The sequence below is a fragment of the Loxodonta africana genome, chromosome 9 (assembly GCF_030014295.1).
Source record: "Loxodonta africana isolate mLoxAfr1 chromosome 9, mLoxAfr1.hap2, whole genome shotgun sequence".
In the NCBI taxonomy this organism is placed as follows: domain Eukaryota; kingdom Metazoa; phylum Chordata; class Mammalia; order Proboscidea; family Elephantidae; genus Loxodonta; species Loxodonta africana.
In genome coordinates, this window is record NC_087350.1 from 8,836,834 (window position 1) to 8,860,383 (window position 23,550).

Below are 23,550 nucleotides of genomic sequence, written 5' to 3' on the forward strand. Positions count from 1 at the left end.
TATACAGTATGTTGTCTTTCCCTTCACCTAAAATAGTTATCTAGTATCTAATTCATGAAAACCCCTCTCCCACCATCCCTCCCTTCCCCCCTCGTAACCATCAAAGAACATTTTCTTCTCTGTTTAAACTATTTCTCGAGTTCTTATAATAGTGGTCTTATACAATATTTGTTCTTTTGCAGCTGACTAATTTTACTCAGTGTAATGCCTTCCAGATTCCCCCATGTTATGAAATGTTTCAAGGATTCGTCATTGTTCTTTATTGATGCATAATATTCCACTTGAAACCCTGGTGGCGTAGTGGCTAACCGCTACGGCTGCTAACCAAAGGGTCAGCAGTTCGAATCCTCCAGGCGCTCCTTGGAAACTCTAGGGGCAGTTCTACTCTGACCTATAGGGCCGCTGTGGGTCGGAATCAACTCGATGGCAATGGGTATTAATATTCCATTGTGTGAATATACCGTAATTTATTTATCCATTCATCCATTGATGGGCACCTTGGTTGCTTCCATCTTTTTGCTATTGTAAACAGTGCTGCAATGAACATGGGTATGCATTTGTCTGTTCATGTAAAGGCTCTTATTTCTCTAGGATATATTCCAAGGAGTGGGATTGCTGGATCGTATGGTAATTCTATTTCTAGTTTTTTAAGGAAGCGCCAAACCGATTTCCAAAGTGGTTGTACCATTTTACATTCCTACCAGCAGTGTATAAGTATTCCAGTCTTTCCACAACCTCTCCAACATCTATTATTTTGTGTTTTTTGGATTAATGCCAGACTTGTTGGAGGGAGATGGAATCTCATTGTAGTTTTGATTTGTGTTCCTCTAATGACTACTAATCATAACCATTCCCTCATGTATCTGTTAGCTACCTGAATGTCTCCTTTAGTGAAGTGTCTATATATCCTTTGCCCATTTTTTAATTGGGTTATTTGTCTTTTTGTAGTTGAGTTTTTGCAGTATCATGTAGATTTTAGAGATCAGACATTGATTGGAAATGTCATAGCTAAAAACTTTTTCCCAGTCTGTAGGTAATCATTTTATTCTTTTGGCGAAGTCTTTGGATGAGCATAGGTGTTTGATTTTTAGGAGCTCCCAGTTATCTAGTTTCTCTACTGCTTTGTTAGTAATGTTCTGTATACTGTTTATGCCATGTATAAGGGCTCCTAGCATGGTCCCTATTTTTTCTTCCATAATCTTTATCATTTTAGATTTTATATTTAGGTCTTTGATCATTTTTGAGTTGGTTTTTGTGCATGGTGTGAGGTATGGGTCTTGTTTCATTTTTTTGCAGATGGATACCCAGTTATGCCAGCACCATGTGTTAAAGAGAGTATCTTTTCCTCAATTAATGGACCTTTGGGCCTTTGTCAAATATCAGCTGCTCATATGTGGATGGGTTTATGTCTCAATTCTCAATTCTGTTCCACTGGTCTATATATCTGTTGTTGTACCAGTACCAGGCTGTTTTGACTACTTTGGCGGTATAATAATTTCTAAAATCAGGTAGTGTAAGGCTTCCCATTTTGTGCTTCTTTTTCAGTAATGCTTTACTTATCTGGGGCCTTTTTCCTTTCCATATGAAGTTTGTGATTTGTTTCTCCATCTCATTAAAAATGTCATCAGAATTTGGATGGGAATTGCGTTGTATCTATAGATGGCTTTTGGTAGAATAGACATTTTTACAATGTTAAGCCTTCCTATCAATGAGCAAGGTATGTTTTTCCACTTCTGTAGATCTCTTTTGGTTTCTTGCAGTAGAGTCTTGTAGTTTTCCCTGTATAGGTCTTTCACATCTCTGGTAACATTTATTCCTAAGTATTTTATCTTCTTGGGGGCTACTGTGAATGGTATTGATTTGGTGATTTCCTCTTCGATGTTCTTTTTGTTGGTGTAGAGGAATCCAACTGGTTTTTATATGTTTACCTTGTATCCCGATACTCTGCTGAACTCTTCTATTAGTTTCAGTAGTTTTCTTGAAGATTCCTTAGGGTTTTCTGCGTATAAGATCATGTCATCTGCAAATAGAGATAATTTTACTTCTTCCTTGCCAATCTGGATGCCCTTTATTTCTTTATGTAGCCTAATTGCTTTGGCTAGGACCTCCAGCACAATGTGGAATAAGAGTGGAGATAAAGGGCATCCTTGTCTGGTTCCGGTTCCCAAGGGGAATGTTTCCAGGCTCTCTTCATTTAGGGTGATGTTGGCTGTTGGTTTTGTATAAATGCCCTTTATTATGTTGAGGAATTTTCCTTCTATTCCTATTTTGCTGAGAGTTTTTATCATGAATGGGTGTTGAACTTTGTCAAATGCGTTTTCTGCATCGATTGATAAAATCATGTGATTCTTGCCTTTTTTTAATTTATGTGATGGATACATTAATAGCTTTTCTGATGTTGAACCATCCCTGCATACCTGGTATGAACCCCACTTGGTCATGGTGAATTATTTTTTGATATGTTGTTGAATTCTATTGGCTAGAATTTTGGTGAGGATTTTTGCATCTATGTTCATAAGGGACATAGGTCTGTAATTTTCTTTTTTTGTAGTGTCTTTACCTGGTTTTGGTATCAGGGATATGCTGACTTCATAAAATGAGTTTGGGAGTATTCCTTCCTTTTCTATGTTCTGACATACCTTTGGTAGTAGTGTTAATTCTTCTCTGAAAGTTTGGTAGAGCTCTGTAGGGAAGCCGTCCAGGCCATGGCTTTTTTTTTTTTTGGGAGTTTTTTGATTACCTTTTCAATCTCTTCTTTTGTTATGGGTCTATTTAGTTGTTCTACATCTGTTTGTGGAAGTTTAGGTAGTAGTGTGTTTCTAGGAATTTATCAGTTTTTTCTAGGTTTTCCAATTTGTTAGAGAACAATTATTCATAGTATTGTGATATCATTCTTTTAATTTCAGTTGGGTCTGTTGCAATATCGCCTATCTCATTTCTTATTCTGATTATTTGCTTTGTCTCCTGTTTTTCTTTTGTCAGTTTGGCCAATGGTTTATCAATTTTGTTATTTTTTTCAAAGAACCAGCTTTTGGTCTTGTTAACTCTCTCAGTTGTTTTTCTGTTTTCTATTTCATTTAGTTCTGCCCTAATTTTTATTATTTCCTTTCTTCTAGTGCCTGAGGGTTTCTTTTGCTGCTTTCTTTCTATTTGTTCAAGTTGTAGGGATATCTTTAATTTTGGCCATTACTTCTTTTTGGATGTGTGCATTTATTGATATAAATTGACCTCTGAGCTCTGTTTTTGCTGCGTCCCAAAGGTTCTGATGGGAAATGTTTTCATTTTCATTGGATTCTATGAATTTCTTTATTCCACCTTTAATGTCTTCTATAATCCAGTCTTTTTTGAGCAGGGTATTGTTCAGTTTCCAAGTGTTTGATTTCTTTTCCGTGGCTTTTCTGTTGATTTCTACTTTTATTGCCTTATGATCAGAGAAGATGCTTTGTAATATTTCGATATTTGGGTTCTGCTAAGGCTTGCTTTATGACCTAATATGTGGTCTATTCTTAGAATGTTCCATGTGCACTCGAAAAGAAAGTACACTTGGCTGCTGTTGGGTGGAGTGTTCTGTATATGTCTATGAGGTCACGTTGGTTAATTGTGGCATTTAGAGCTTCACTGTCTTCATTGAGCTTCTTTCTGGATGTCCTGTCCTTCACTGAAAGTGGTATGTTAAAGTCTCCTACTATAATTGTAGAGCTGTCTATCTCACTTTTCAATGCTGTTAGAGTTTGTTTCATGTATCTTGCTGCCCTGGCATTGGGTGCATAAATATTTAATATCGTTACTTCTTCTTGGTATCTTGTCGCTTTAATCAATATATAGTGTCCTTCCTTATTCTTTGTGGTGGATTTCACTTTGAAGTTTATTTTGTCAGAAATTAATATTGCCACTCTTGTTTTTTTATTGTTGTTTGCTTGATATGTTTTTTTCCATCCTTTGAGTTTTAGTTTGTGTTTCTAAGTCTCAGATGTGTCTCTTGTAGGCAGCATATAGATGGATCGCGTTTTCTAATCCATTCTGCCACTCTCTGTCTCTTTATCAGTGCATTTAGTCCGTTTACGTTCAGGGTAATTATGGATAGGTATGAGTTTAGTGCTGTCATTTTGATGTCTTTTTTTGTGTCTTGTTGACAGTTTCTTTTTCCCACTTAATTCTTTGTGCTGAGTAGTTTATCTTCATGTATTGTCTTTTCCTCTTATTTGTTGTTGTTGATTTTGTTTCTGCTGAGTCTCTATTTTTTCTTGTAGTTTATTTTGATGAGTAGGATTGTTAGTCTCATTTGTGGTTACCTTAATATTTACCCCTATTTTTCTAAGCTTAAACCTAACTTTTTTTTCTTTATATCTCCTTGTCTTCCTCTCTGTATGAAAGATCTATGACTACATTTCTTAGTCCCTCTTCGTTATTTTGATGTGGTCTTCTTTTACATAATGACATCGCTGTTTCCCCATTGTGAGTTGTTTTTTTTTTTTTTATCTTGATTTATTTTTGTGATTTCCCTGTCTGGGTTAATATCTGATTGCTTTTACCAGTGTTCTAGTCTTGGGTTGATACCTGGTATTACTGACTTTTTAAGCAAAGGACTCCCTTTAGTATTTCTTGTACTTTTGGTTTCGTGTTTAGGAAATCCCTAAACTTCTGTTTATCTGGAAATGTCCTTATTTCACCTTCAAATTTGAGAGACAGTTTTGCTGGATATATAATTCCTGGTTGGCAATTTTTTTCCTTCAAAACTTCATATAAGTCATCCCATTGCATTCTTGCCTGCATGGTTCAAGTAGTCTGAGCTTATTCTTATTGACCCTCCTTTGTAGGTGGCTTTTCATTTATCCTTAGCTACTCTCTCTCTTTATCTTTGGTTTTGGCAAGTTTGATTATAATGTCTTGGTGACTTTCTTTAAAATCTATCTTATGTGGAGTTCGATGAGCATCTTAGATTGATATCTTCTCATCTTTCATGATATCAGGGAAGTTTAATAGTGATATTTTTGAGCCCATTGTTGCAGCCACTCTGTTAATCCATCTCATTGAGGATCTTCCCCTTTTTTGCTGACCCTCTACTTTACCAAGCATGAGATACTTCTCCAGATATTGCTCCTTCCTGATAACATGTCCAAAGTACGTAAGAAGAAATCTCACCATCCTTGCTTCTAAGGAGCATTCTGGCTGTACTTTGTCCAAGACAGGTGTGTCCATTCTTCTGGAAGTTCATAGTATATTCAACTTTCTTTCCCAGCACCATTGAATATGTCAATTATTCTTCAGCCTTCCTTTTTTCATTTTCCATCTTCTGCATGCATATGAGGTGACTAAAAATACCGTGGCTTGGGTCAGGTGTACCTTAGTCATCAAAGTGACATCTTTGCTTTTTAAATTTTTGAAGAGGTTTGAGGACTATCTGTATGAGATCAAAGTGACAACAGCAACTTGAAAGATTAGATAGGAACTTTAGGGGGCAGTGAGTGTATGTTAATGGAGGAGGAACAAGTCAGAAATAGAGAGTGGGAATGGTTGACATCACATTGGTAGCCTAAAATAGGTCATGGTGAGAGTATGGATTTACACCAAGGAAACTGGCCAAGATCACAAAATTTTTTTCTTTTTGTGGATTGGCAATTCAGTTTACCAAAATAGAAGAGGGATCTAGGTTAACAACAAGGGGAGATATATATGATTCCTAGAAGAGAATCCTAAATAATGTGTAATTTTTCCTTATTGTTTTCCTCTGGGAAGAAGTAGGAGCAAGATTAATTCAATTCAGGAAAGGTTTATTTAAGGTGACTTCCTGTGCATTCAGCACTGTAGCAGATACTCAGCATAACTGCCTACAATTATTTATGCACAGGGTGCCCCTTTGTGGAGACTGGATTAAATGGCTGTCAGAAGATTCTTCTATTTCAATGAATCTATTCATCTATAAAGAAATACTTCATAAAAGCCCAAGTAGCCAAGATAATTGTTTTTCTCCGGACTTCTGAATTGCAATATCATTTCTTGTATTTACCATTCAAAGCATTTGAATCATTCAGTGTGTCTGTTTCAGCTCCTTCTAAGACATAAACAGATTTCTGAAATGTTGATAATTGATGTTTGATATAGTTCTTCTTTATTGCTTTAAAATTACATGGAGAACTCAAATACATTAATCTCAAATAATCTTCTTTCAGGGAGGCAAAGCGAGTGTCTCTCACTAAACCCTGTGCATATAAAGGCTGCATAATCCAGTCTCCTAGTGGAAATGCCTGCCTCCTCCCATCCTTGCCTGAACTACTGAGGTGTACAGCATAACACAAGAGGAAAATCAGAATCATACGAGAAAAAATTCTCTCCTTCATTTTAGTCTATCATCTTTGTTGAACAATGACATCATTCAATAGTCTAATTTTGAAAATTGTGCCACATTTAATTCTTACTTTATTAAAAAGATTCTGTCTGTTTGTACAACTTTGGAAAGGGTATGGAGATCCCAAATTAAAATAGCTGTTGATGTGAAATGGTCAAAATCTCTTGGTAAGGTTCATAGGCTACCAGCAGCTCTAGGGGATCTGTAACAATACTCAAGGAGCTTCCTCTTCCATCAATATGAAGACTGAGTAGATGTGAACTTTTCCCACTCAAACATGGGAATGCTGAACAGAGCAGAACAAAAATGCTTAAAAGCACAAAAAAAGGAAGTACCCCAAACAAAGAACAAATTGAAAGCTGGAGTGTTAAGTATGTGAGACCTTGCTGCAGCATACTGGAGGATGAGGGTGCTATCAGACCAAGTTACAGGTCAAACATCCAGGGACTTGGATTTTAATACCCATGCAAGGATAAGAGATGAGGCTTCGAGTCCAAGTTTTTGACTCAAGCTAAGGCTCCTGCTTGTATCAGGGACTTATGAAAGGTTCTATCCTCAGTTGAGGGAAACTAAAAAATCCGCATCATTAGCCAGAGTAATGACAAAGACATTTGTTCTATCCAAGGATCTGAGTAGAGAAACAAAATGTCCTTCAATAGAAATTAAAATGTCAAGCCAGAGCCATACATAAAGCTGGAATTTGTACTATCTTCACACTGTAGGACTCTGCAAGGCAAGAAACTCACAAAACTGTCATGGGACAAGTACTACCCCGGCACAAACAACCACACCATGGCCCTGGAGGAACATCTCCATGAAACATGAGATGCGAGATGGCCAAAGAAAAACAATCCCACTGAAAGAAGGCTTTTTTCAAACAACGAAAAAAGCACAAGCCATAAATTAAAAGACTGAAAAAATAAACCATATAAAAGCTAAGACAGTTTGTGAAAAGACTTATGGAGTGAAATGAAAAAGGAAGCCTTAGGCTGAGATAAGACACTTTCATGTGCATGTATATATAGTGTATTAAAATTAAATATGTAATAAACCACTACAGATAAAGAAGAAACAGAAAGAGCCAAAATATGAAACCAGACAAGGAGTTGCTGTAGGAGCCATTGTTAAGCTGTCTACCCAAAATCCCTTCTCTACTTCCTTGTTACTTGGAATCAGATTCAATTAATGATAACAGTAAACCCTAGACCCTATTTAGAGTCTTGCTTTCCTAACCTTCCTTAGGATGAGACACAAAGAGAAATCTGCTGAAGGGGCTGATAAAAAAAGTATTTTTTTACAGACAGAAAGGGATGGATCTTATGGTGCCATTCCTCTCTTCCTCCTTCTATCTTGAATGCTAATATGATGCCTAAAATTATCATTAAGCCAGAAGTAAGAGAGAAAGACCAGGAGATAGAAGCAGAGGATCTCTCGTCACTAAATTATTTAAACAGAAATGCTAGGTGGATTTAACATTTGAAAATCAATAAATGTAACCACTATATTCACAGATTAAAAAAGGAAAATAATGTGATCATGTCAATAAACACAGGAAAACATTTGATGGCAGAAAAAAAATAATAAACTAACCAGATGAACCAAGGAAAAAAAAAAAAAAAAAAAAAGACAAATTACCAATATCCGGAATCAAAGAGGAGACATCATTATAGATTTTGTAGATGCAAAATACATAATAAAGGAATATTATAAAGAAATTTATACTAATAAATGTGACAATTTAAACTAGCCAATTTCTTTGAAAGACACAAACTACCAAAACTCACTATAGGAGAAATAGATAACTTGAATAGCCCCGTACCTAGGAAAGAGTGGAGCATTACGCTCTTTTTAGAACTATCTATATGAGATCAAATTGACAACAGCAATTTGAAAGATTAAATAGGAACCTTAGGGGGCAGTGAGTTTATGTTAACGGGTGAGAAACAACTCAGAAAAGGAGTGTGAGGATGGTATAAGGTAATCAATGTCACTGAATTGTACATGTAGAAACGGTTGAATCGGTGTATGTTTTGCTGTGTCTATTCTCAATAACAATAGAAACAAATACAATAAAAAGAATTTATAGTGATACTAACAACAACAAAAAAAAGGATTGAAAGCTGAATTCATAGTTCAAATCACCCAGAAGGAAAGCTCCAGACTCAGATAGTTTTGCTAATGAGTTCTACTAAGCATTTAAACCAATTCTATACAAACTCTTTCAGAATATAAGAAGAAAAGGGAAAAATTCCCAACTCATTTTATGAGGCTAGCACCACCCTATAACAAAACCATACAAGACATGATAAGAAAAGACATTATAAAATGAACTATGGACCAAATTTCCCCATGGCCATAGAGGAAAATACTTTTTAAAAACCCAGCAAAATTAATCTATAAATATAAGAACAGGATAATACATTATGGCAAAGACAAAGATGTCTGTTATCACCACTTCTATTTAATATTGTACTGGAAGTTCTTGCTAGTGAAATATGGCAAGAAAAAGAAATTAAAGACATACAGGTTGGAAAGGAAGAAAAGAAAAACAATGTAATCATTTTGATAATTTCAGAAAAGGCATACGACAATACAAAAAAAAAAAAAAAATGAGACTGACCAAGACTGTCCTTATTTGAGAAAACAACGTAATCAACTTTCTAGAAAGGATATCCTAAGGATTAAAAAAAAAAAAATTTTTTATAGAACCAATAAATGATTTTGGAAGACTGCAGGATACATCTACGGGGCGGGGGAGGGGGGAATGTTGAACCTAGGCTTAAACTCACATATTATACAAAAATTAACTCAAAATGTATCATAGACTTAACTGTGAAACTTAAAATTATAGAACTTTCAGGAAAAAATCTTCAGGATCCAGGGCTAGGGAAATAGTTCTTAGGTATCACAACAGCTAATGTCCCTGTATTGTATACATAAAAATGTTGAAATGGCAAATGTTCTGTTATATATACTTACCACAATTTTCTAAAAAAGGAAAAATTGATAAGCTGGACCTTATCAAAAGTAAAATCTCTTCCTTTAAGAAGACCCTGTGAAGAAGATAGAAAAGCAAGCTAGAGACTGGGAGAAAATATTCACAAACCACGTATTTGACAAAGAACTAGTATCAAGAACATACAAAGAACTCTCAAAAATCAACAGTAAAAAAACAACTAAATTACAAAATGAACAAAAGTCATGAACAGACTTTTCACAGAAGAGGATATAAAGATGACAAACGAGCACATGAAAAGATGCTCAACTTAGGTACTGTTGAGCAGTTCTGACTCATAGCAACACTATGCAGAGCAGAACAAAACAAAACAAAAACAAAATCCTGCATCATCCTTACAACTGTTGCTATGTTTGAGCCCATTGTTGCAGCCACTGTGTTGAGCCATCACTTCCAGGGTCTTCATCTTTTTTTGGTGACTCTCTATTTTATCAAGCATGATGTCTTTCTCCAGGGACTGGTCGCTTCTGATAACATGTCCAAAGTACATGAAAAGTCTCGCCATCCTTGCTTCCAGGGAACAGTCTGGCTGTACTTCTTTCAAGACAGATTTGTCCATTCTTCTGGCAGTCCATGGTATATACAAAAATTTTTACCAGCACCATATAATTTAAAGGCACCAATTATTTTCTGGTCTTTCTTATTCATTGTCCAGTTTTCACATGCTTATGAGGCAATGGAAAATATGTCTTGGATTAGGCACACCTTAGTCCTCAAAGTGATGTCTTTGCTTTTCACCATATTAAAGAGGTCTTTTGCAGCACATTTACCCAATGCAATTTGTCATTTGATTCCTTGACTGCTGCTTCCATGGATGTTGATTGTGGATTCATATAAAATGAAATATTTGACAATTTCAATATTTTCTCCATTTATCATGATATTGCTAGTCTTAGGCTGGGTTCTCTAGAGAAGCAAAACCAGTAAAGCGCATAAATATATATATATATATATATATATATATATATATATATATATATATATATATATATATATAAAGAGAGAGAGCCCCCACATGTCTGTCAGTTTCTTGTACTGCGGGGGCTTGCGAGTTGCTGTAATGCTGGAAGCTATGCCACCAGTATTCAGATACCAACAGGGTCACCTATGGTGGACAGGTTTCAGCTGAGCTTCCAGAACAAGACAGACTAGGAAGAAGGACCCAGCAGTCTACTTCTGAAAAGAATTAACCAGTGAAAACCTTATGAATAGCCGCAGAACATTGTCTGATATAGTGCCCGACTGGTAAGGCCCACAGGTCGGAAGTCACTCAAAAGACGACTGGGGAAGAGCCGCCTCCTCAAAGCAGAGTCAACCTTAATGACATGGATGAAGTCAAGCTTTCAGGACCTTCACTTGCTGATGTGGCACAACTCAAAATGAGAAGAAATAGCAGCAAACATCCATTAATAATTGGAATGTGAAATGTACGAAGTATGAATCTAGGAAAATTGGAAATCGCCAAAAAATGAAATGGAATGCATAAACATTGATATCCTAGGCATTAGTGAGCTGAAATGCACTGGTATTGGCCAGTTTGAATAGAACAATTCTATGGTCTACTATGCCGGAAAACAACTTGAAGAGGAATAGTGTTGCATTCATTGTCAAAAAAGAACATTTCAAGATGTATCCTGAAGTACAACACTGTCAGTGATAGGATAATATTCATAGGCCTACAAGGAAGACCAGTTAATACAATTATTATTCAAATTTACGCACCAACCACTAAGGCCAAAGATGAAGGAATTGAAGGTTTTTACCAACTTCTGCAGTCTGAAATTGAGTGAGCATGCAATCGGGATGCATTGATAATCACTAGTGATTGGAATTCAAAAGTTGGAAACAAAGAAGAAGGATTGGTAGTTGAAAAATATGGCCTGGGTTATAGAAACAAAGCTGGAGATAGCATGATAGAATTTTGCAAGACCAACAACTTTATTGCAAATACCTTTTTTTACCAACTTAGATGGCAACTATACACATGGACCTTACCAAATGGAATACAGAGGAATTACATTGACTACCTCTGTGGAAAGAGACAATGGACAAGCTCAATATCATCAGTCAGAAAAAGGCCAGGGGCTGACTGTGCAATAGACCATCAATTGCTCACATGCAAGTTCAAGGTGAAACTGAAGAAAAGTAGAACAAGTCAAGAGCCAAAGTACGACCTTGAATATATCCCACCTGAATTTAGAGACCATCTCAAGAATAGATTTGATGCATTGAACACTAACGACCAAAGACCAGAGGAACTGTGGAATGACATCAAGGACATCATACATGAAGAAAGCAAGAGGTCATTAAAAAGACAGGAAAGAAAGAAAAGGCCAAAATGGATGTCAGAAGAGACTCTGAAACTTGTTCTCGAATGTCAAGCCTTTAAAGCAAAAGGAAGAAATGATGAAGTAAAAGAACTGAAGAATTCAAAGGGCAGCTCAAGAAGACAAAGTAAAGTACTATAATGACGTGCACAGAGCTGGAGATAGAAAACTAAAAGGGAAGAACACGCTCAACGTTTCTCAAGCTGAAAGAACTGAAGAAAAAGTCAAGCCTCGAGTTGCAGTAGTGAAGGATCCTATGGGGAAAATATTAAACGATGCAGAAAGCATCGAAAGAAGATGGAAGGAATACACAGAGTCATTATACCAAAAAGAATTAGTTGATGTTCAACCATTTCAAGAGGTGGCATATGATCAGGAACCGATGGTACTGAAGGAAGAAGTCCAAGCTGCTCTGAAGGCATTGGCAAAAAACAAGGCTCCAGGAATTGATGGAATATCAACTGAGATGTTTCAACAAACAGATGCAGTGCTGGAAACACCCACTTAACTCCAACACCTTGGAGCACTTAAAAAAAAACAACAAAAAAAAAACCCAAAACTACCTTGGAGCACTTAGTTTCACTAAATGGACTTTGCATTTCCCCAATTGGAATAGCTTCTATTCCTTCAATAAAACTCGTAATTTTAATTTTAACAGAGACTCCAGTCTTGCTCCTTGACAGGCAATGATCTCCCAGATTAGTGGGGAATTGGCTTTAGTATCTTACAGTCTCATCTCTTACCAGAGGAGATGAAAATTACAATTTTAATAAATACAGCTTATCATGATTTGGTAAACCTATTACATGAGTTGAAAGTACTATTATCATTTCATTTTATTTTTCATATATTTGGCTCTTTGTAGTGTTCAAGAGCTACCTCGGCTGTCACACATCAGAAAACTATGAGAAGAGTGACTGGATGTTATATCATCATCATCATCAAAGCTGAGTATACCTGGAACATCTAACAGTTCATTAAAATATGTCTCTGCCTTCCTTTCCTCCCCTATGGCCAGATGAGGGGGGAGGGAATCAATGGTTGCCTTAAATTTATTTTGGGACTAAAAGGATTAAGGAGGGGAGGAAGAGGAGAAATAAAGAAGGGAGAGAGGGAAAATTGTACGAAGGAAGGGAGGGAGGGAGAAAAGGAGACTGTATTCCTCATTGTTGCTGTGACAGAGGAAAAAAGACAGCTGAAAATTCTTGAACTCTCCTCCTGAGAGGTGAAGTCTATGTCCTTCCTACTGAATATAGGTAGACTCTGTGACTGCTTTCATCAAAGAATATGTGAGAAGTGACATTGTGCTGATTTTCAGAACCAGGCCTTAAGAGTCTGGCAGTTTCCACTTCTTGCTGCCCCCTTGTAAGAAATAAAACTGCCCTGGAGAGACTCCTGGAGAAAGTGAGGTGCCCTGTGGGACCCAGCCTTCCAGCCATCCCCACCAAGGCACCTGACCTGTGAGTGGATCTCCATCCAGGCATTCCAATTGACACCACACGGCTCAGAGACAAACTGCCCAGGGAGTACTTATGGAGTCCTCGGCCCACAAAATCGTGAGTAAAATAAAATGATTGTTTCATCCACTAGGTTTTGGAGTCACTTATTCCACAGCAATAGACAACTGGAACAGCAGCCCTGGAATTGGATCATTTATTTACCTCAAGCAGAAGTGCTGGTATTTGCAAAATTGCCCTAATATAACTGGAACAGTCGCCAGTTTTGGAGTCTTGGGATATAGTGTTAATACCATTCTTCATTGTCTTTGAAAGCTGAAAGCATAGTACCACCAGGAAACAATATGGCAGACTGTGAAGACAGGAGAGTTTAGGAGCCTAGTGTTGCTTGATTCGTAAAAGCTGTTCATCCCAAGGCGCGAGACTCAGTAGCTCAGAACTCAGTATTTAATTGTAGGATTGGCTTAAATTTGCATCCTGGGAAGTTCCCATACATAAATGTTGTTGTTGTTATTCTTAATTGCCATCAAGTTGGCTCTGACTCATGGCGTCCCCATGTACAGAAGGATGAAATGCCACCTTCACCATCATTGGTATGCTCAAGCCTATTGTTGTGGCCACTGTTTATTTTGAGTGCCTTCAGCCTAGGGGGCTCGTCTTCCAGCACTATATCAGACAATGTTTTATTGTGATCCCCAGGGTTTTCACTGGCTAATTTTCAGAAGTAGATCGCCAGGCCTTTTTTCCTAATCTGTCTTAATCTGGAAGTGCCATTGAAACCTGTCCACCATAGATGATACTTCTGGTATTTGAAATATGGTGGCATAGCTTCCAGCATCACAGCAACACAGAAGCCACTGCACTACAACAAACTGACAGACAGGTTTACATAAACAGGGTGCCCCATATAAAGGAGACCAAGGAATCAAGGGGATTCCTATGAGCTGCAGAGTTCTTCAGTTCCTCTAGCTTGCTGCCACATTTCTTTCTGGCTTTGATCTAACCAGGGAAGGAAAACCTGGATGGGCTATTCCCACCAAGCAAGGAGGTGGAGGAGCCTGGGAATGAGTCTTCGGGGTGAGGGTAAATACTCTTTGAATACAGAACAAAGGGTCTTGCATTCTTCTATGCTGTCTTCTCAGAAGGGGCCGGGACATTGTTGCTGTTGTTGTTAGGTGTTGCTGAGTTGGTTCTGACTCACAGCGATCCTATGTACTACAGAACAGAACACTGCCCGGTCCTGCGCCATCCTCACAATCATTGCTATGCTTGAGCCTATTGTTGTAGCCACTGTGTCAGTCCATCTCATTGAGGGTTGTTCTCTTTTTTGCTGACCCTCTACTTCCAGCATGATGTCCTTCTCCGGGGGCTGGTCCCTCCTGATAACATGTCCAAAGTATGTGTGATGTAGGTAGTCTCATCATCCTTGCTTCTAAGGAGCATTCTGGTGGTACTTCTTCCAAGACAGATTTGTTCGTTCTTTTGGCAGTCCATGGTATATTCAATATTCTTCGCCAACACCGCAATTCTAAGGTATCAATTCTTCTTCAGTCTTCTTTATTCACTGTCCAGCTTTCACATGCATAGGGGTTGATTGAAAATAGCATGGGTCAGGCTCACCTTAGTCTTCAAGGTGACATCTTTGCTTTTCAGTACTTTAAAGAAGTCTTTTGCAGCAGATTTGCCCAATGCAATGCATCTTTTGATTTCTTGTCTGCTGCTTCCATCCTGTATTCTCACAAGGGGCCAGGACATTAGGGAACCTGAATTTCAACACTGGCTCTGTTATGAATTAGACACAACCTTCATAACCTCTCTGTGCCACAGTTCTTTATTGTTGCAATTAAAATGCTGCACTAGGTAGGGCCCAGGCCCTCCAGCTAGGACAACCTATTAGCCGTCTGTCCAACAGTGAAGTCCAGGGGATTGTGGCCCAGGGCCAGAGTATCACCTCCTCCTCTGCCCTTTTTTGCTCTGCAGCCCCCACTGCCCCACCCCCCATCAGAGAATCTGCATAGTGTTGGTATAGACAAGAGATTCTTTCTTTGTGAAGTTAAATTACTTTTAAAGGGAACCTGGGAAAATTGCATCCTGTGTGGGCTCAGAGTTCTCCCCTCCCCATCACCTGGTACTCAGTTGTAACATTTTTAAATACTAGAGGTGGAGTGGTAAAAGGTTACATATTATGATTCTCAAGTACAAAGCACAAGTATAACTTTGTTTCCTATCACTGATCTCACCTTGCCCTCCCTTTTCCTCTGATAATGTAGGGAAATTAAATTTCCCATTTAGGCTTACCACTTCGCACTAGCTCAGTTTAACCTCTCCTCTGAAGGTCATCAGGATCTTTTGGACACATGCTTGGTCCTTCCGCAGACACCCCGGCTATCAGAGATGCTCCTGTGTTTAAGCAACAGCTTCATCCATTTCTCTGCCCCAAATGGCATCTGGGTGCAGGGAGAGGCTTCCAGGCCTTTTGGCATCGGGGCAGGGGCTTCCGGCCCAGGGACTGCCCTCTGAGCTCTGGCTCTGCGGAGCTGCCTCTGATCCACATTTTGCACAAACAAGGCTCAGGAGTCAGTCCTGGGGGATCCCTATCTCGGTGCTCCAGGGGTGTGGATCCTTCCGGGTCTGCACGCAAATCTCGCTTGGGCTGGCTGCCCCTAAGCTGCTTGCTCTAAGGCTCCCATGCGCCTCTTCCGGGTGCTCCCGGCAAGATCTCCAGCCAGCAACCTGGAGCGCAGTTGTTCCGCAGCGTCCACAGAGAAGAGCCAAGGGCACCCAGGCAAGGTTGCCGTCTTGAGCCTCCCTCTTTGCGGTGGCTGCACGCGGGGATGGAGATAGTATCTCCAGGAAAAAGTCTCTTCCAAAGCTCCAAACTGTAGCAGGGAGCAGGCCCGGGCTGCTTTCCACAATTCCTCACCCAATATGGGTTTGTAACTTTTCACGGGGGAGTCCCTGGGTGTTACACACAGTTAACACCCTCAGTTGCTAGAGAAAAGGTTAGAGGTTTGATTCTCTTCGGAGGTGACTCTGAAGAAAGGCCTGGCAATCTACTTCCCCCAAATCTGCCAGTGAACACCGTATGGAGCACGGTTCTACTCTGACACACATGGGGGCTCCATGATTCTGAGTTGACTCCACGGTGATTGGTTTATCTTCTAAAGGAAGGCAGTGGCCTGGGGAACTGACAGTCCTCACCTTTGCCTTGTCCCTCCCTCCAAGCCCCCCTCCCTCTGAATGCCACCTCCCCTGCCCACCTCCAGGCAGAAGACCCCCTCCTCTGCCTCCTGGTGAGGAGTTTCCCTTGGGGCAGTCACTTAGGTCTCTAAGGATAGGCCCCTAATCTTCTCTGGCAAGTTTGGGAATTTCAAAATCCCTCTCTCTCCACACAGCTTTGCTTTCAAGACTGTTTTCTCACTGAGAGCTTCAAAAGTCTATTTTGGAAGTCAAACACTAAAAATTGGACTCTTCCTCTTTGCTTTCCAACTATGAAATGCTCAGTCCTCCCCAGAATAATGAAAGGCCAGGGCTGAGGAAGGAGAAGATCACAAAGAAGGTGAAAAGCAAAAGTGCAGTAACGATTTTTAAAAATATGTTATCTTGTAACATAGAGATTTTTTTTTGTTGTTAAAAAAGAAAAAAAAAAATTCTATGTTACAAGATAACATAGAAAAAAGGAAAAAGAGGTTTCCGTTCCTTAGAAGGTTCAAGAACCTCATTCTGTTATTTGGCAGAGAGGGGACATCTAATTTTTTTAGGAAAAGACCCCCTGATCTGGAAAAGATTTTCACGCTATTTAGATACATGGAGACGAAATGAACAAGACTTTCCCTGGAGACAGCCTGTGATCCCTAAATAGTGTGTTTTTAGTAAAGAAAAAAAATTGTGAAATTATTTTTACCATTCCTGGAACTTTAGAGTACCTTAAATTGCCAATAACTTCTTCTCTCTCAGTGAGTATGAGTATCCACACACTAAAGGGAACCAGGGCTGGTTTTTAATGGCTGATCAAGGGTCATGTAGACATGATCTGGTTGGGAAGAAGGTTGGGCACACCTGTATCTGATGGTGCCCAGTGAGATCATCTGCTCCCCTTTATTTTAGCAGCCCAGCTCCCCTCTGTGCAGGTAAAATCGGGCTAGTGTACTACCTGACTGGCTTGTTGTTCAAGATTGGGTAGTAGGAAGTACATAGAACTGTTCTTAGAGCAAAAAAGACTCAATTTCTCTGTGTCTTGGTTCACTCATCTGGAAAACCTTGCTGTCTTGCCGGCATCTCAGTTCTATCAAAGATAAAATATATGTGTGTATATAGATAAAATATATGTGTGTGTATATATATATAAAATATATATATATATAGTACGTCAAATACCCAGCATGTGTCTAAAAAACAAACAAAGGCAGTTGTGACCCCATGTGTGTCAGAGTAGAACTGTGCTCCATAGGGTTTTCAATGGCTGGTTTTTCAGAAGTAGATTGCCAGGCATTTCTTCCAGGGTACATCAGGGTGGACTTGAACCACTAACCTTTCAGTTAGCAATCCAGCATGTTAACCATTTGCACCACCCAGGGATCCCTATCACATATATAACTAAAAAAAAGAAAAACCAAACCCGTTGCCATCAAGTCAATTCCAACTTTTAGTGACCCTATAGGACAGAGTAGAACTACCCCATAGGGTTTCCAAGGAGTGGCTGGTGGATTTGAACTCGGTTGGCAGCCTGAGCTCTTAACCACTGCACCACCAGGGCTCCTAGCACATATTAGTGATGGGTAAACAGGAAATATTACCATTATTCCCATGACTTTGGTAGAGAGGATATTTCATCTTCCTGACACACAGAAACTGTGAGATAATAAATACGCATTTTTTTAAAAAAGCTAATATGCTGGGTTTCTGAAATCCACTGCTCTTCTGACTTCTCTCTCTCTTTTTTAATGGAGATAAAAGGTAAAGACATCCACTAAATGGTAATTTGCTTGGCTCCCTGCTTTCCCAGTGTTCTTTTAGGTATAATTGCTGAAGTGTAGAAGACAGGACCTGGACTCTTACAGACCCTTACTGCTTCCGTGGGGAAAGGCGGGAGATGGGAGTCTTGGGAGATATGGGGAATAGTTCCTTGGCTCAAGCGACTCAGCGTTGTCCCCCATCAGACTATGAGCTCCAAGAGGAGGAATTAACCGTTTGCACAACCCACTGACCCAGTTAGTCTCCTAAGCCTACGGTAACAAAGTATCACAACTGGGTGGTTTATAAGAACAGAAATTTATTGTCTCACAGGTCTGGAGGCTGGGAGTCTGAATTCAGTATGTGGTGGGGCCGTGTTTCCTCTGAGGGTTCTAGGAAGATTCTTTCTTTTTCTCAGCTTCTGGTAGCCCCAAGCAGTCTTTGGCTTGCAGCTGTGGCACAACTCTGTTGTCACATGGTCACCTACCCTCCTTCTCTCTTCTGTGTCTCTTCTCCTCTTTTATAGGACACCACTCAGATTGGACCAGGACCTATCCTAATCCTCCTGTTAACTGCTAACATCTTCAAAAACCCTACTTCCAAACAAGGTCATGTCACAGGTAGCAGGAGTTAGGACTTCAACATAAATTTTGGGGACACACTTTAATCCATAACACTTCCTAGTGGAGCACTCTGCTGGTTCAACCCAGGAGTAAAGGGGCTCCTCAGTACTTGGTGACCTCACATGGTAGTTGTTGTGGATTGAATTGCGTCCCCCAAAAATGTGTATCTGCTTGGCTAGGCCATGATTCCCAGTATTGTGTGATTGTCCACCATTTTGTCATCTGCTGTGATTTTCCTATGTGTTGTAAATCTACCTCTATGATGTTAATGAGGAAGGATCAATCTAGAAGATTAGGTTGTGTCTTAAGCCAATCTCTTTTGAGAGATAAAAGAGAGAAGTGAGCAGAGAGACATGAGGACCTCATATCACCAAGAAACCAGAGCCAGGAGAATAGTGCGTCCTTTGTCCTTTGCACCTGGGGTCCCTGTGCTGAGAATCTCCTTGACCAGGGAAGATTGATGACAAGGACTTTCCTCCAGAGCCGACACAGAGAGAAAGCCTTTCCCTGCAGCTGGTGCCCTGAATTCAGACTTCTAGCTTCCTAGACTGTGAGAGAATAAATTTGTTTGTAAAGCCATCCACTTGTGGTATCTGCTATAGCAGCACTAGACAGCTAGGACGGTGCTAAACAAGAGTGTCTTTGTTTTGTTTCACTCCCCAGCACATCCTGGTCAGAAAGGATGTCAGCCTCCACTGTCTGGGAAGCAAGACTAGACAGGTAGGCTCAGGTTTGGGTGCCTCAGAGGTGGCTTTACATTCCAATGCTAACATTTCTTAGTTTTGTGATGCATGGATGGTATTTAACCTCTAACCTAAGCTTCTTTGTAAAATGAGGATGATAACGGTACCTACATCTCATGCAGTTGTTACGAAGAAAAAAATTTCATAAAGTATCTAAGCCAGTGCCTGATACATAATTGTTGTTGGGAGCTCTCAAGTCGATTCCGACTCATAGCGACCCTACAGGACAGAGTAGAACTGCCCCATAGGGTTTCCAAGGAGCGGGTGGGAGATTTGAACTGCTGACCTTTTGGTTAGCAGCCAAGCTCTTAATCACTGTGCCGCCAGGGCTCCATTGATACGTAATAAGAACTGAGTAACTGTTAGCTATAAAGTCCCTGCGCGTTGCAGCTTTGCATTCCGCTGGTGAGCGAAAGGAAGACATGTCAAACCCAGCGGCACCGCGGAAGAAAAGGCCTGCTTCCGTAAAGGTTACGGTTAAGAAAATCCTATGGAGCAGTTCTACTCTGTAACAGGTGGGGTCACCACGTGTCAGAAGAAACTCGACAGCAGTAGACCGCAACAACATTTTTAATTACTTAAGCAACAAATGCTGATTTCTTTTGGGAAAATGTGTCCTTGATGGTCAACATCCCCAGAAAACGGCCTTGGACACCTGATCCAAACTGGGAACTTGACACTACTGATGTGTGTCAATGCTGAACTCAGGGCTGGAGGTAGATGACGTAGGTGGCTGTGGTTGTAGGCAATGATGCAGGTATTGCTGCAACCTTGACAGAGTCATGGCTTCGGAGATCACTGCACACCTATCTCAAGGAGTTCAGTAAGCAGGTCAACCTCCTGGTGACAAACCCCAAATGAATCAACCAGAAGCAACTTTCTGCTAGATGTGAACACTTCGTAATAATGTTCATCAGGACAAAGATGCACTTGGCTATTTCCCAATGCCAACAGAAAGGGCTCACAGCTTCTGTTTTCCGCATGAGAATTTTGGTGGTGTCTGGACTGGAGGCAGGAGCAAGCTCCTGCAGAACATGGAGCATCTCCAGACGTGGGCTGGACCCACGAAGCTGGCGTTGGTGAGATCGGCTTTAACCAAAGCTTCTCAGATGGCCCTCTGGCTCAATATCAGCTGTCTCACCTCTACACACTGGGTCTTAGCGTGTCATTCTCCTCTTTGGAGCAAATCAAACTTATGGAACACTGGAAATGTTGCCGGAGCATGATGAAAGATGTTAATTTGACGATGAAAACACAATTAAAGGGCCTCCTTGTTAACAAAGAACGATTTCAGACAAGAAAGCAACTAAAACACCACCACCTAAACTCCGCTTTAGAAGGCATCCAGTTGTAGTGTCTTTTAGAGGAAGCCATACTGCTCACTCAGCGTTAACACGAAAACCAACAACAGCCAAATAAATGTATTACTTTCTCAAACTACACACACTAGCTCCTAGGGTACCAAGCTCTTTAGGGCAGGGCTTTAAGTTTATGACTTCTCCCCTCTCTTCTCTCTCCCCCAAAAAGCCAAACCAGTTGCTGTCTAGGCCATTACCACTCATGGCTCCCCAGTATGTGTCAGAGTAGAATTGTGCTCCACAGGGCTTCAAAGACTGGTTTTTTCAGAAGTAGATTGCCAGGCCTTTCTTCTCAGGTGCCTCTGAGTGGACTCAAACCACCAACATTTCCACTAGCAGCTAAGTGCATTAACTGTTTGCACTGCCCAGCAGAAACTCCCTCCTCCCATGCTTTGGTTTTTACGCCCCTTATTCTCCCACTCGGATTAGTGGTGGACAGAGGTCTGGCAGGGACCAGTTAGGTCCAAACCCTCCCTCTGCTCTAGCCCAGCTTGCATGACTGAGCAATTTGCCCACCAGCTCTGAGCCCCAGCCTTTCCCCTAAAACACGAAAATAAATGCCTTAGTCATCCAGTGCTGCTATAACAGAAATATCACAAGTGGCTGGCTTTAACAAAGAGGAGTTTATTTTCTCACAGTCTGGTAGGCTATAAGTCCACATTCAGGGCATTAGCTCCGGGGGAAAGAAAAGCTTTCTCTGTCGGCTCTGGAGGAAGGTCCTTGTCATTAATCTTTCCTTGGTCTGGGAGCATCTCCGCACAGGAACCCTGGGTCTAAAGGATGAGCTTTGCCCTCAGCGCTTCTTTCTTGGTGGTATGATGTTCCCATGTCTCTGTGCTCACTTCTCTATTTTACAGCTCAAAAGAGATTGGCAGAAGACACTACCTAATCTTGTAGACCTCACTGATATAGCTGCCACTAATCCATCTAATTACATCATAGTGATAGGATTTGCAACATATAGGGAAATCATATAAAATGGTGGACAATCACATAAAATTGTGGACAGTCACACAATACTGAGAATCATGGCCCAGCTAAGTTGACAGATATTTTGGGGGAACACATTCAATCCATGACAATAATGGTAATTATTCATGGGGCTGCTGGGAAGAGTCAATGACATTATTCAAATAAAGAATGAGCACCTATGTAAAACCCTTAGTATAGTGTTTGGCAAATGTTACTTTTGACAAACGTTAGCTGCTGTTGTTTATTATTATTAGTTAAATCATTCAGACAATCATTTTTCTGGCCAATGTAACTTTGGTGAGAGGACTTGAGAACACACAGAGGAAACCGTTCGTATTCTGCTTCTTAGGCCAGTCCCAACAGGAGGCTATTTTCATTTGTTCATTGAAATGTTTATTGAGAGCCAGGAGCAGCATGGAATTTTTAATTAGCCTCTCTGCTAGTTAAAAAAAAAAGACTTTAAATTGTATTTTCTCACACTGGAAACTTTAATTCAACAACAGTCTTACCGATAGATTTGTACATCAATCTCACTACATATGTAATATTGTTAGTTGCTATTGAATTGATTCCAACCCACGAAGACCCCATGTGTGCAGAGTAGGACCAAAACTGTGATCTTTCAGAAGCAGATTGCCAACCTTACTTCCAAGGTGCCTCTGAGTGGGTTCCAACCGCCAACCTAACAGCCCTGGAAAATAGGCACGTCGTAGAAGTGGATGGATAAATCTCTCTTATGTGGGTATTTCTCTGTCAATCAAACTTCACACACAGGGTTTCCATGAGTTCTAGTTGACTCAACAACGTCTGGTTTAGGAGTACATGGGTGCGGCAAACATATAAACACTCAGCTATTAACTGCAAGGTTGGCTGATCAAATCCACCCAGAGGCACCTTGGAAAAAAAGCCTGGTGATCTACTTCTGAAATATCAGCCATTTAAAACTCCTACGGAGCACAGTTTTACTTTGACACATACGAGGTCAACATGAGTTGGAGTAGACTCAGTGGAAACTGGTTTTCTTGTTGTTGTTGTTCATGTGGGTATTTCCCTGCCAACCAAACTTCAGTAGAGTGAATGATGGGCTACAAGGTGTGATACTAAGATAACAGGGAAGTTTAGTGTAGTGACTTCTTGGTTGGTTGAAAAGGGGGAAAAATCATTTTTCTTCATTTCTGAAGGCCTCAACCTAAATCACACGGTTCCGTTTAGTGAAGTCGGCAGATGGCAGGAGGAGACAGGGATGAAAGAGACTCTCGAACACCTTTAAAAATGCAGTTATGATATTTTTTGAGAATTTTAGCTTTTAAACAAAAAATAAAATGTCCATTTTTGTGCTGTCCTCTCACCTAACAAATATATCTGCAGAGATAGAGACAAAATCACACATTTTCAAACATAGAAAAAATGTTACCCAACTTTTGACTTGGCCTTCTTTCCTCCTTATTTTTCCTTGATTCATTAGATCATTTTTCCCTTTCACAAGTTTTTTTTTCCTTAATTTTTATTGTGCTTTAAGTGAAAGTTTACAAATCAAGTCAGTCTCTCACACAAAAACCCATATACACCTTGCTACACACTCCCAATTACTCTCCCCCTAATTTTAATGACACAGCCTGCTCTCTCCCTCCACTCTCTCTTTTCGTGTCCATTTCACCAGCTTCTAACTCCCTCCACCCTCTCATCTCCCCTCCAGGCAGGAGATGCCAGCATAGTCTCAAGTGTCCACCTGATCCAAGAAGCTTACTCCTCACC